This window comes from Athalia rosae, chromosome 8, assembly GCF_917208135.1.
Source record: "Athalia rosae chromosome 8, iyAthRosa1.1, whole genome shotgun sequence".
Taxonomy (NCBI): Eukaryota; Metazoa; Arthropoda; class Insecta; order Hymenoptera; family Athaliidae; genus Athalia; species Athalia rosae.
The window spans coordinates 8,655,408-8,669,937 of record NC_064033.1 but is presented as its reverse complement, the minus strand read 5'-3'; the positions used below and the strand labels follow the sequence as shown (position 1 = coordinate 8,669,937).

Genomic DNA, 14,530 nt, shown 5'->3' with positions numbered 1-14,530 from the left:
CTGGTAACACGGAGATATATCGTGAATTTCAACCTTTTCTGTTCATTTGTTGTCGGGAAACAGTGTACGGGAAAAATCCAATGAAATGTTTATAACTTTCGAATGCAGCTTTTGTTCAATTTGAAATTCAGGAGGCAAACGAGCACCGATATTACAAAGATATATCGTGAATTTCAACCTTTTCTGTTCATTTGTTGTCGGGAAACAGTGTACGGGAAGAATTCAATGAAATGATTATAACTTTCGAATGCAGCATTAGTTCAATTTGAAATTCAGAAGGCAAACGAGCACCGATATTACAAAGATATATCGTGAATTTCAACCTTTTCTGTTCATTTGTTGTCGGGAAACAGTGTACGGGAAGAATTCAATGAAATGATTATAACTTTCGAATGCAGCATTAGTTCAATTTGAAATTCAGAAGGCAAACGAGCACCGATATTACAAAGATATATCGTGAATTTCAACCTTTTCTGTTCATTTGTTGTCGGGAAACAGTGTACGGGAAGAATTCAATGAAATGTTTATAACTTTGAAATGCGACGTTCAAATTATTTGAAATTCAAAAGGCAAACGAGCACCGATAATACGAAGATACCTCGTGAATTTCAACCTTTTCTGTTCATTTGTTGTCGGGAAACAGTGTACGGGAAGAATACAATGAAATGATTATAACTTTCGAATGCAGCATTTGTTCAATTTGAAATTCAGGAGGCAAACGAGCACCGATATTACAAAGATATATCGTGAATTTCAACCTTTTCTGTTCATTTGTTTTCGGGATACAGTGAACCGAAAAAATTAATGAAATGATTATAACTTTCGAATGCAGCATTTGTTCAATTTGAAATTCAGGAGGCAAACGAGCACTGAAATTACAAAGATATATCGTGAATTTCAACCTTTTCTGTTCATTTGTTGTCGGGAAACAGTGTACGGGAAGACTCCAATGAAATGTTTATAACTTTGGAATGCGACGTTCAAATTATTTGAAATTCAAAAGGCAAACGAGCACCGATAATACGAAGATACCTCGTGAATTTCAACCTTTTCTGTTCATTTGTTGTCGGGAAACAGTGTACGGGAAGAATCCAATGAAATGTTTATAACTTTCGAATGCAGCATTTGTTCAATTTGAAATTCAGGAGGCAAACGAGCACCGATATTACAAAGATATATCGTGAATTTCAACCTTTTCTGTTCATTTGTTGTCGGGAAACAGTGAACAGAAAAAATTCAATGAAATGATTATAACTTTCGAATGCAGCATTTGTTCAATTTGAAATTCAGGAGGCAAACGAGCACTGAAATTACAAAGATATATCGTGAATTTCCACCTTTTCTGAACATTTGTTTTCGGGATACAGTGAACAGAAAAAATTCAATGAAATGATTATAACTTTCGAATGCAGCATTTGTTCAATTTGAAATTCAAAAGGCAAACGATCACCGATGATACGAAGATACCTCGTGAATTTCAACCTTTTCTGTTCATTTGTTGTCGGGAAACAGTGTACGGGAAGAATCCAATGAAATGTTTATAACTTTCGAATGCAGCATTTGTTCAATTTGAAATTCAGGAGGCAAACGAGCACCGATATTACAAAGATATATCGTGAATTTCAACCTTTTCTGTTCATTTGTTTTCGGGATACAGTGAACCGAAAAAATTAATGAAATGATTATAACTTTCGGATGCAGCATTTGTTCAATTTGAAATTCAGGAGGCAAACGAGCACTGAAATTACAAAGATATATCGTGAATTTCAACCTTTTCTGTTCATTTGTTGTCGGGAAACAGTGTACGGGAAGACTCCAATGAAATGTTTATAACTTTGGAATGCGACGTTCAAATTATTTGAAATTCAAAAGGCAAACGAGCACCGATAATACGAAGATACCTCGTGAATTTCAACCTTTTCTGTTCATTTGTTGTCGGGAAACAGTGTACGGGAAGAATCCAATGAAATGTTTATAACTTTCGAATGCAGCATTTGTTCAATTTGAAATTCAGGAGGCAAACGAGCACCGATATTACAAAGATATATCGTGAATTTCAACCTTTTCTGTTCATTTGTTGTCGGGAAACAGTGAACAGAAAAAATTCAATGAAATGATTATAACTTTCGAATGCAGCATTTGTTCAATTTGAAATTCAGGAGGCAAACGAGCACTGAAATTACAAAGATATATCGTGAATTTCCACCTTTTCTGAACATTTGTTTTCGGGATACAGTGAACAGAAAAAATTCAATGAAATGATTATAACTTTCGAATGCAGCATTTGTTCAATTTGAAATTCAAAAGGCAAACGATCACCGATGATACGAAGATACCTCGTGAATTTCAACCTTTTCTGTTCATTTGTTGTCGGGAAACAGTGTACGGGAAGAATCCAATGAAATGTTTATAACTTTCGAATGCAGCATTTGTTCAATTTGAAATTCAGGAGGCAAACGAGCACCGATATTACAAAGATATATCGTGAATTTCCACCTTTTCTGAACATTTGTTTTCGGGATACAGTGAACAGAAAAAATTCAATGAAATGATTATAACTTTCGAATGCAGCATTTGTTCAATTTGAAATTCAAAAGGCAAACGATCACCGATGATACGAAGATACCTCGTGAATTTCAACCTTTTCTGTTCATTTGTTGTCGGGAAACAGTGTACGGGAAGAATCCAATGAAATGTTTATAACTTTCGAATGCAGCATTTGTTCAATTTGAAATTCAGGAGGCAAACGAGCACCGATATTACAAAGATATATCGTGAATTTCAACCTTTTCTGTTCATTTGTTTTCGGGATACAGTGTACGGGAAAAATTCAATGGAATGTTCATAACTTTTGAATGCATTATTCTTATATTTCGAAATTTAGAGGGCAAATCGTATGCACTAATGCTCTATCGTATGCCTCTCAATTTATGAGGTCCGGACAGTATGCATTGGTGCTTAGTACATCGGAAAACCAATCGCATGGAATCAACTGGACTGCATTCTGAAATTCTACAAAGTGGTAGTTTTCTGTCACCAGCATTGTTAAATGTTAGAAAAACTGCAATATGATATCATCGAATGAGAGCGAAATACGATCGATTATTGATGTGAAAACTCTAGGTATTCAAATATTGAATATTGGCAATCGTCTCAGCGCTAACAGCTGTCATCGTTGACAGGCTCCATAATCAGCATGAAATCAGCAAGTCTAGCCACCTCACCTCGCCTAATCTCACCTCACGGCATGATATTATGATATAAGACCTCACTTCTCGGTAATACATTTTGTACAACTTGATTATGCCGTGTGACTTTTTAATTCAACTCACTTGTTGAGCCCGGTGATCGGAGAACTGGCACTTCTGTCTTCGATGCACCTACTTCTATCATCTTTGCCACTGCGACATCGTATGCTTCATCATTTGTAACATTCGGCCAGCATTCTCACGTGCTTTGTACTTCGGGAAATCATCTTCACTGCATCATCAAATTCTACAAAGTTGTAGTATGCTGTCACCTCCATCTGTCAGTGTTACGATAGCTGAATTATACTATTGTCGAATAACAGTGCGATACGATTAATTATCGATTTGAAAACTTCAGGGGTGAAAAACAACGAACATTCAGAATCTTATTAGCGCTATTAGCTGTCATCGTTGACAGGCTTTATGTTCGGCATGAAATCAGCAAGTCTAGCCACCTCACCTAGCCTCATCTAACCTCCTGGCGTGACACTATGAATCGACACCTCACTTCTCGGTAATACATTTTGTACGTCTCGATTATCCTGTGTGATTTTTCAATTCAACTCACTTGTCGAGCCCGGTGACCGGTAAACTGACACTTCTGTCCACGATGCAACTTTTTCTATCATCTTCGCCACCGCTCTATTGTATTTTTTGTCATTTGTAACATTCGGCCAGTATGCTTACGTGCTTCGTACATTGGGAAACCAATTACGTGGATTCGGCCGCACTCCAGCCTCTCATTCTACAATGTGGAAGATAGCTGTCACCTCCATCTGTCGATGTCATCGTAGCTGAATATGATATTGTTCGATATGATGAATTATTGATTTTAAAACTTTAGAAATCAGGAATATCAAAAATTAAGAGTGTTTGCTGCGTCAACGGCTGTCATCGTCAACAGGCATCATGTATAGAATGATATGACTCAGGCAAGCCACCTGACCTAACCTAATGACATATCATAGGCCATGACGATGGAACGTGAGTCCACGGAAACAAAATCGAAAAATACTATGGACATAATGGAACTCGAATATACTCACTGATTTTTCGGAAAAATTTCAGCATACCGATGCACTACTCCGAACGGGATTCTGCACAATCTATTCAATCACCCCGTTCAATGCATTTTCCCAGTTATTTAAGTGTGCTCTCCAAGTGCCAAGTGAAAACTGAACCGGACGAAAAGTCGAAAGAACGCAGTTGCGAACGATTCGAGAATCGATTATACTGCATAACGACTGCCAGCCAGCAACAAGGCACCGATTACGTAGCGACGCATACAATACAAATCCACACCCAAGCAACCCCCCGAACGTCCAGATCTGATATAAGGGATATCCATAGTAATATCTTGACAGATCTGAAAGACGTTTATAAGATGTATAGGTAATATCCGGATGTCCGCTTTCCAAATATCTTCCAGATGTTTCATTTCATATCTCGTACACGTCCGTAGATATTTATTAAATATGAATTCGATGTGAAATGCGGTCAAGAAGTACCTGGTGACTCGACTATAGGTGTTCTTAGTGACACGGTCAGACTTTGGATGACGAATGTATAACTTTTAAATGCAGCATTCGTATGATTCCAAATTTGGAGGGCAAACGAGCACTGGTAACACGGAGATATATCGTGAATTTGAACCTTTTCTGTTCATTTGTTGTCGGGAAACAGTGTACGGGAAGAATTCAATGAAATGATTATAACTTTCGAATGCAGCATTTGTTCAATTTGAAATTCGGGAGGCAAACGAGCACCGATATTACAAAGATATATCGTGAATTTCAACCTTTTCTGTTCATTTGTTTTCGGGATACAGTGAACCGAAAAAATTAATGAAATGATTATAACTTTCGAATGCAGCATTTGTTCAATTTGAAATTCAGGAGGCAAACGAGCACCGATATTACGAAGATATATCGTGAAATTCAACCTTCTCTGTTCATTTGTTGTCGGGAAACAGTTTACGGGAAAAATTCAATGAAATGTTTATAGCTTTTGAATGCAGCATTCGTATGATTTGAAATTCAGGAGGCATACGAGCACCGATATTACAAAGATATATCGGAAATTTGAACTCTTCTTGTCCATTCGTTTTCAAAATACAGTGTACGAAAAAAATTTAATGAAATGTTTATTACTTTGAAATGCAGCATTCGTATGATTTGAAATTTGGAGCGCAAGTGAGCGACAATAATACGAAGATACCTTGTGAATTCCAACCTTTTCTGTCTATTCGTTTCCGGAGAACAGTGTACAGGATGAAGTCATTGAAATATTTATAACTTTCGAATGCAGCATTTGTTCAATTTGAAATTCAGGAGGCAAACTAGCACCGATAATACGAAGATACCTCGTGAATTCGAACCATTTCTGTTTATTCGTTATCGGAAAACAGATTACGGGAAAAATTCAATAAAATGTTTATAACTTTTGAATGCAGCAATTGTAAGATTTTGAATTCAGAGCGCAAACGAGCACCGATAATGCGAAGATACCTCGTGAATTTCAATCTTTTCTGTTCATTTGTTATCGGGAAACAGTTTACGGGAAAAATTCAATGAAATGTTCATAACTTTTGAATGCAGCATTCGTATGATTTAAAATTCAGAGGGCAAACAAGCACCGATAATACGAAGATACCTCGTGAATTTCAACCTCTTCTGTTTATTTGTTATCAGGAAACAGTGTACGGGGAAAAAATTCAATAAAATGTTTATAAATTTTGAATGCAGCATTCGTATAATTTGGAATTCAGAGGGCAAACGAGCACCGATAATACGAAGATACCTCGTGAATTTCAACCTTCTTTGTTCATTTGTTATCAGGAAACAGCGTACGGCAAGAATTCATCGAAATGTTTATATTTTTTGAATGCAGCAATCGAAAGATTTTAAATTTAGAGCGCAAACGAGCACCGATAATACGGAGATACCTTGTAAATTTCAACCATTTTCGTTTATTTGTTATTGGAAAACAGTTCACGGGAAAAATTCAATGGAATGTTTATAGCTTTTGAATGCAGCATTCGTATGATTTGAAATTGAGAGGGCAAACGAGCATCGTCAATACGAAGATACCTTGTAAATTTCAACCTTTTCTGTTCATTCGTTTTCGGAAAACAGTGTTCGGAAAGAATTCAATGAAATGTTTATAACTTTTGAATGCAGCAATTGTAAGATTTTGAATTCAGAGCGCAAACGAGCATCGACAATACGAAGATACCTCGTAAAGTTTAACCTTTTCTGTTTATTTGTTTTCGGGAAACAGTGTACGAAAAAAATTCAATGAAATGTTTATAACTTTCGAATGCAGCATTCGTATGATTCACAATTGAGAGGGCAAACGAGCACCGATAATACGAAGATACCTCGTGAATTTCAGCCTTCTTCGTTAATTCGTTTTCGGGAAACAGTGTACGGGAAGAATTCAATGCAATGTTCATAACTTTTGAATGCAGCATTCGTATGATTTGAAATTCAGGAGGCATACGAGCACCGATATTACGAAGATATATCGGAAATTTGAACTTTTTTTGTCCATTCGTTTTTAAAATACAGTGTACGGAACAAACTTAATGAAATGTTTATTACTTTTGAATGCAGCATTCGTATGATTTGAAATTTGAAGCGCAAGTGAGCGACGATAATACGAAGATACCTCGTGAATTTTAACCTTTTCTGTCTATTCGTTTTCGGAGAACAGTGTACGGGAAGAATTCAATGCAATGTTCATAACTTTTGAATGCAGCATTCGTATGATTTGAAATTCAGGAGGCATACGAGCACCGATATTACGAAGATATATCGGAAATTTGAACTTTTTTTGTCCATTCGTTTTTAAAATACAGTGTACGGAACAAACTTAATGAAATGTTTATTACTTTTGAATGCAGCATTCGTATGATTTGAAATTTGAAGCGCAAGTGAGCGACGATAATACGAAGATACCTCGTGAATTCTAACCATTTCTGTTTATTCGTTATCGGAAAACAGTTTACGGGAAAAATTCAATGAAATGTTTATAACTTTTGAAAGCAGCAATTGTAAGATTTTGAATTCAGAGCGCAAACGAGCACCGATAATGCAAAGATACCTCGTAAATTTCAACCTTTTCTGTCCATTTGTTATTGGAAAACAGTTTACGGGAAAAATTCAATGAAATGTTTATAGCTTTTGAATGCAGCATTCGTATGATTTGAAATTCAGGAGGCATACGAGCACCGATATTACGAAGATATATCGGAAATTTGAACTTTTTTTGTCCATTCGTTTTTAAAATACAGTGTACGGAACAAACTTAATGAAATGTTTATTACTTTTGAATGCAGCATTCGTATGATTTGAAATTTGGAGCGCAAGTGAGCGACGATAATCCGAAGATACCTCGTAAATTTCGACCTTTTCTGTTCATTCGTTTTCGGAAAACAGTGTTCGGGAAGAATTCAATGAAATGTTTATAACATTCGAAAGCAGCATTCGTATGATTTGAAATCTAGAGGGCAAACGAGCACCGATAATACGAAGATACCTAGTGAATTTCAACCTTTTCTGTCCATTTGTTATTGGAAAACAGTTTACGGGAAAAATTCAATGAAATGTTTATAGCTTTTGAATGCAGCATTCGTATGATTTGAAATTCAGGAGGCATACGAGCACCGATATTACAAAGATATATCGGAAATTTGAACTCTTCTTGTCCATTCGTTTTCAAAATACAGTGTACGAAAAAAATTTAATGAAATGTTTATTACTTTGAAATGCAGCATTCGTATGATTTGAAATTTGGAGCGCGAGTGAGCGACGATAATCCGAAGATACCTCGTAAATTTCGACCTTCTTTGTTCATTTGTTATCGGAAAAAAGTGAACGGCAAAAATTCATCGAAATATTTATAACTTTCGAATGCAGAAATCGTAAGATTCTAAATTTAGAGGGCAAACGAGCACCGATAATACGAAGATGCCTCGTGAATTTCAGCCTGCTTTGTTAATTCGTTTTCGGGAAACAGTGTACGGGAAGAATTCAATGCAATGTTCATAACTTTTGAATGCAGCATTCGTATGATTTGAAATTTAGGAGGCATACGAGCACCGATATTACAAAGATATATCGGAAATTTGAACTTTTTTCGTCCATTCGTTTTTGAAATACAGTGTACGGAAAAAATTTCATGAAATGTTTATTACTTTGAAATGCAGCATTCGTATGATTTGAAATTTGGAGCGCAAGTGAGCGACGATAAAACGAAGATACCTCGTGAATTTCAACCTTTTCCGTTCATTTGTTATTGGAAAACAGTTTACGGGAAAAATTCAATGGAATGTTTATAGCTTTTGAATGCAGCATTCGTATGATTTAAAATTGAGAGGGCAAACGAGCATCGTCAATACGAAGATACCTTGTAAATTTCAACCTTTTCTGTTCATTCGTTTTCGGAAAACAGTGTTCGGGAAGAATTCAATGAAATGTTTATAACATTCGAAAGCAGCATTCGTATGATTTGAAATCTAGAGGGCAAACGAGCACCGATAATACGAAGATACCTAGTGAATTTCAACCTTTTCTGTCCATTTGTTATTGGAAAACAGTTTACGGGAAAAATTCAATGAAATGTTTATAGCTTTTGAATGCAGCATTCGTATGATTTGAAATTCAGGAGGCATACGAGCACCGATATTACAAAGATATATCGGAAATTTGAACTCTTCTTGTCCATTCGTTTTCAAAATACAGTGTACGAAAAAAATTTAATGAAATGTTTATTACTTTGAAATGCAGCATTCGTATGATTTGAAATTTGGAGCGCAAGTGAGCGACAATAATACGAAGATACCTTGTGAATTCCAACCTTTTCTGTCTATTCGTTTCCGGAGAACAGTGTACAGGATGAAGTCATTGAAATATTTATAACTTTCGAATGCAGCATTTGTTCAATTTGAAATTCAGGAGGCAAACTAGCACCGATAATACGAAGATACCTCGTGAATTCGAACCATTTCTGTTTATTCGTTATCGGAAAACAGATTACGGGAAAAATTCAATAAAATGTTTATAACTTTTGAATGCAGCAATTGTAAGATTTTGAATTCAGAGCGCAAACGAGCACCGATAATGCGAAGATACCTCGTGAATTTCAATCTTTTCTGTTCATTTGTTTTAGGGAAACAGTTTACGGGAAAAATTCAATGAAATGTTCATAACTTTTGAATGCAGCATTCGTATGATTTAAAATTCAGAGGGCAAACAAGCACCGATAATACGAAGATACCTCGTGAATTTCAACCTCTTCTGTTTATTTGTTATCAGGAAACAGTGTACGGGAAAAAAATTCAATAAAATGTTTATAAATTTTGAATGCAGCATTCGTATAATTTGGAATTCAGAGGGCAAACGAGCACCGATAATACGAAGATACCTCGTGAATTTCAACCTTCTTTGTTCATTTGTTATCAGGAAACAGCGTACGGCAAGAATTCATCGAAATGTTTATATTTTTTGAATGCAGCAATCGAAAGAATTTAAATTTAGAGCGCAAACGAGCACCGATAATACGGAGATACCTAGTGAATTTCAACCATTTTCGTTTATTTGTTATTGGAAAACAGTTCACGGGAAAAATTCAATGAAATGTTTATAACTTTCGAATGCAGCATTTGTTCAATTTGAAATTTAGGAGGCAAACTAGCACCGATAATACGAAGATACCTCGTGAATTTCAACCATTTCTGTCCATTTGTTATCGGGAAACAGTTTACGGGAAAAATTCAATGGAATGTTTTTAGCTTTTGAATGCAGCATTCGTATGATTTAAAATTGAGAGGGCAAACGAGCATCGTCAATACGAAGATACCTTGTAAATTTCAACCTTTTCTGTTCATTCGTTTTCGGAAAACAGTGTTCGGGAAGAATTCAATGAAATGTTTATAACTTTTGAATGCAGCAATTGTAAGATTTTGAATTCAGAGCGCAAACGAGCATCGACAATACGAAGATACCTCGTAAAGTTTAACCTTTTCTGTTTATTTGTTTTCGGGAAACAGTGTACTAAAAAAATTCAATGAAATGTTTATAACTTTCGAATGCAGCATTCGTATGATTTACAATTGAGAGGGCAAACGAGCACCGATAATACGAAGATACCTCGTGAATTTTAGCCTTCTTCGGTTATTCGTTTTCGGGAAACAGTGTACGGGAAGAATTCAATGCAATGTTCATAACTTTTGAATGCAGCATTCGTATGATTTGAAATTCAGGAGGCATACGAGCACCGATATTACGAAGATATATCGTGAAATTCAACCTTTTCTGTTCATTTGTTGTCGGGAAACAGTGTACGGGAAGAATTCAATGAAATGTTTATAACTTTCGAATGCAGCATTTGTTCGATTTGAAATTCAAAAGGCAAACGAGCACCGATGATACGAAGATACCTCGTGAATTTCAACCTTTTCTGTTCATTTGTTGTCGGGAAACAGTGTACGGGAAGAATCCAATGAAATGTTTATAACTTTCGAATGCAGCATTTGTTCAATTTGAAATTCAGGAGGCAAACGAGCACTGAAATTACAAAGATATATCGTGAATTTCCACCTTTTCTGAACATTTGTTTTCGGGATACAGTTTACGGGAAAAATTCAATAAATTGTTCATAACTTTTGAATGCAGCGTTCGTATGATTCCAAATTCAGAGGGCAAACGAGCACCGATAATACGAAGATACCTAGTGAATTTCAACCTTCTTTGTTCATTTGTTATCGGGAAACAGTGTACGGCGAAAATTCATCGAAATGTTCATAACTTTTGAATGCAGCAATTGTAAGATTTGAAAATTCAGAGGGCAAACGAGCACCGATAATGCGAAGATACCTAGTGAATTCAAACCATTTTCGTTCATTTGTTATTGGAAAACAGTTTACGGGAAAAATTCAATGGAATGTTTATAGCTTTTGAATGCAGCATCCGTATGATTTGAAATTGCGAGGGCAAACGAGCATCGTCAATACGAAGATACCTTGTAAATTTCAACCTTTTCTGTTCATTCGTTTTCGGAAAACAGTGTTCGGGAAGAATTCAATGAAATGTTTATAACATTCGAATGCAGCAATCGAAAGATTTTAAATTTAGAGCGCAAACGAGCACCGATAATACGAAGATACCTCGTAAATTTCAACCATTTTCGTTTATTTGTTATTGGGAAACAGTTCACGGGAAAAATTCAATGAAATGTTTATAGCTTTTGAATGCAGCATTCGTATGATTTGAAATTGAGAGGGCAAACGAGCATCGACAAAACGAAGATACCTCGTAAATTTCAACCTTTTCTGTTTTTTTGTTATCGGAAAACAGTGTACGGGAAAAATTTAATGAAATGTTTATAACTTTCGAATGCAGCATTCGTATGATTTGAAATTCAGAGGGCAAACGAGCACTGATAATACGAAAATACCTCGTGAATTTCAACCTTCTTTGTTTATTTGTTATCGAAAAACAGTGAACGGCAAAAATTCATCGAAATATTTATAACTTTCAAATGCAGGAATCGTAAGATTTCAAATTTAGAGGGCAAACGAGCACCGATAATACGAAGATACCTCGTGAATTTCAGCCTTCTCTGTTAATTTGTTTTCGGGAAACAGTGTACGGAAAAAATTTAATGAAATGTTTATTACTTCTAAATGCAGCATTCGTATGATTTGAAATTTGAAGCGCAAGTGAGCGACGATGATACGAAGATACCTCGTGAATTCCAACCTTTTCTGTCTATTCGTTTTCGGAGAACAGTGTACGGGATGAATTCAATGAAATATTTATAACTTTCGAATGCAGCATTTGTTCAATTTGAAATTTAGGAGGCAAACTAGCACCGATAATACGAAGATACCTCGTGAATTTCAACGATTTCTGTCCATTTGTTATCGGGAAACAGTTTACGGGAAAAATTCAATGAAATGTTCATAACTTTTGAATGCAGCATTCGTATGATTTCAAATTCAGAGGGCAAACGAGCACCGATAATACGAAGATACCTAGTGAATTTCAACCTTCTTTGTTCATTTGTTATCGGGAAACAGTGTACGGCGAAAATTCATCGAAATGTTTATAACTTTTGCATGCAGCAATTGTAAGATTTGAAAATTCAGAGGGCAAACGAGCACCGATAATGCGAAGATACCTCGTGAATTCAAACCATTTCCGTTCATTTGTTATTGGAAAACAGTTTACGGGAAAAATTCAATGGAATGTTTTTAGCTTTTGAATGCAGCATTCGTATGATTTAAAATTGAGAGGGCAAACGAGCATCGTAAATACGAAGATACCTTGTAAATTTCAACCTTTTCTGTTCATTCGTTTTCGGAAAACAGTGTTCGGGAAGAATTCAATGAAATGTTTATAACATTCGAATGCAGCATTCGTATGATTTGAAATCTAGAGGGCAAACGAGCACCGATAATACGAAGATACCTAGTGAATTTCAACCTTTTCCGTTCATTTGTTATTGGAAAACAGTTTACGGGAAAAATTCAATGGAATGTTCATAGCTTTTGAATGCAGCATTCGTATGATTTGAAATTGAGAGGGCAAACGAGCATCGTCAATACGAAGATACCTTGTAAATTTCAACCTTTTCTGTTCATTCGTTTTCGGAAAACAGTGTTCGGGAAGAATTCAATGAAATGTTTATAGCTTTTGAATGCAGCATTCGTATGATTTGAAATTCAGGAGGCATACGAGCACCGATATTACAAAGATATATCGGAAATTTGAACTTTTCTTGTCCATTCGTTTTCAAAATACGGTGTACGAAAAAAATTTAATGAAATGTTTATTACTTTGAAATGCAGCATTCGTATGATTTGAAATTTGGAGCGCAAGTGAGCGACAATAATACGAAGATACCTCGTGAATTCCAACCTTTTCTGTCTATTCGTTTCCGGAGAACAGTGTACAGGATGAAGTCATTGAAATATTTATAACTTTCGAATGCAGCATTTGTTCAATTTGAAATTCAGGAGGCAAACCAGCACCGATAATACGAAGATACCTCGTGAATTCGAACCATTTCTGTTTATTCGTTATCGGAAAACAGATTACGGGAAAATTTCAATAAAATGTTTATAACTTTTGAATGCAGCAATTGTAAGATTTTGAATTCAGAGCGCGAACGAGCACCGATAATGCGAAGATACCTCGTGAATTTCAATCTTTCCTGTTCATTTGTTATCGGGAAACAGTTTACGGGAAAAATTCAATGAAATAATCATAACTTTTGAATGCAGCATTCGTATGATTTAAAATTCAGAGGGCAAACAAGCACCGATAATACGAAGATACCTCGTGAATTTCAACCTCTTCTGTTTATTTGTTATCAGAAAACAGTGTACGGGAAAAAAATTCAATAAAATGTTTATAAATTTTGAATGCAGCATTCGTATAATTTGGAATTCAGAGGGCAAACGAGCACCGATAATACGAAGATACCTCGTGAATTTCAACCTTCTTTGTTAATTTGTTATCAGGAAACAGTGTACGGCAAGAATTCATCGAAATGTTTATATTCTTTGAATGCAGCAATCGAAAGATTTTAAATTTAGAGCGCAAACGAGCACCGATAATACGGAGATACCTCGTAAATTTCAACCATTTTCGTTTATTTGTTATTGGAAAACAGTTTACGGGAAAAATTCAATGGAATGTTTATAGCTTTTGAATGCAGCATTCGTATGATTTGAAATTCAGAGGGCAAACGAGCACTGATAATACGAAGATACCTCGTGAACTTGAACCATTTCCGTTCATTTGTTATTGGAAAACAGTTTACGGGAAAAATTCAATGGAATGTTTATAGCTTTTGAATGCAGCATTCGTATGATTTGAAATTGAGAGGGCAAACGAGCATCGTCAATACGAAGATACCTTGTAAATTTCAACCTTTTCTGTTCATTCGTTTTCGGAAAACAGTGTTCGGGAAGAATTCAATGAAATGTTTATAACTTTTGAATGCAGCAATTGTAAGATTTTGAATTCAGAGCGCAAACGAGCATCGACAATACGAAGATACCTCGTAAAGTTTAACCTTTTCTGTTTATTTGTTTTCGGGAAACAGTGTACGGAAAAAATTCAATGAAATGTTCATAACTTTCGAATGCAGCATTCGTATGATTTACAATTGAGAGGGCAAACGAGCACCGATAAGACGAAGATACCTCGTTAATTTCAACCTCTTCTGTTCATTTGTTATCGGGAAACAGTGTACGGGAAAAAAATTCAATA

General features: G+C 35.6%; 1 long non-coding RNA gene across 4 annotated transcripts in view; it reads right to left on the bottom strand.

Annotated features, from left to right (window-relative positions):
* LOC125502121 overlaps window positions 1-14,530 on the bottom strand; it is a 136,340-nt gene that overhangs the window by 2,019 nt on the left and 119,791 nt on the right. For 2 of the 4 annotated variants that reach the window (XR_007279970.1, XR_007279969.1), the window contains exons 17-19: window positions 4,295-4,614; window positions 3,817-4,199; window positions 3,333-3,526 (exon numbers count right to left, since the gene is read on the bottom strand). This is a non-coding gene — a long non-coding RNA (uncharacterized LOC125502121). Of the gene's footprint in view, window positions 1-2,849; window positions 3,013-3,332; window positions 3,527-3,816; window positions 4,200-4,294; window positions 4,615-14,530 lie in introns of those variants that run through there. The other 2 variants (XR_007279971.1, XR_007279972.1) reach the window with 2 other exon arrangements.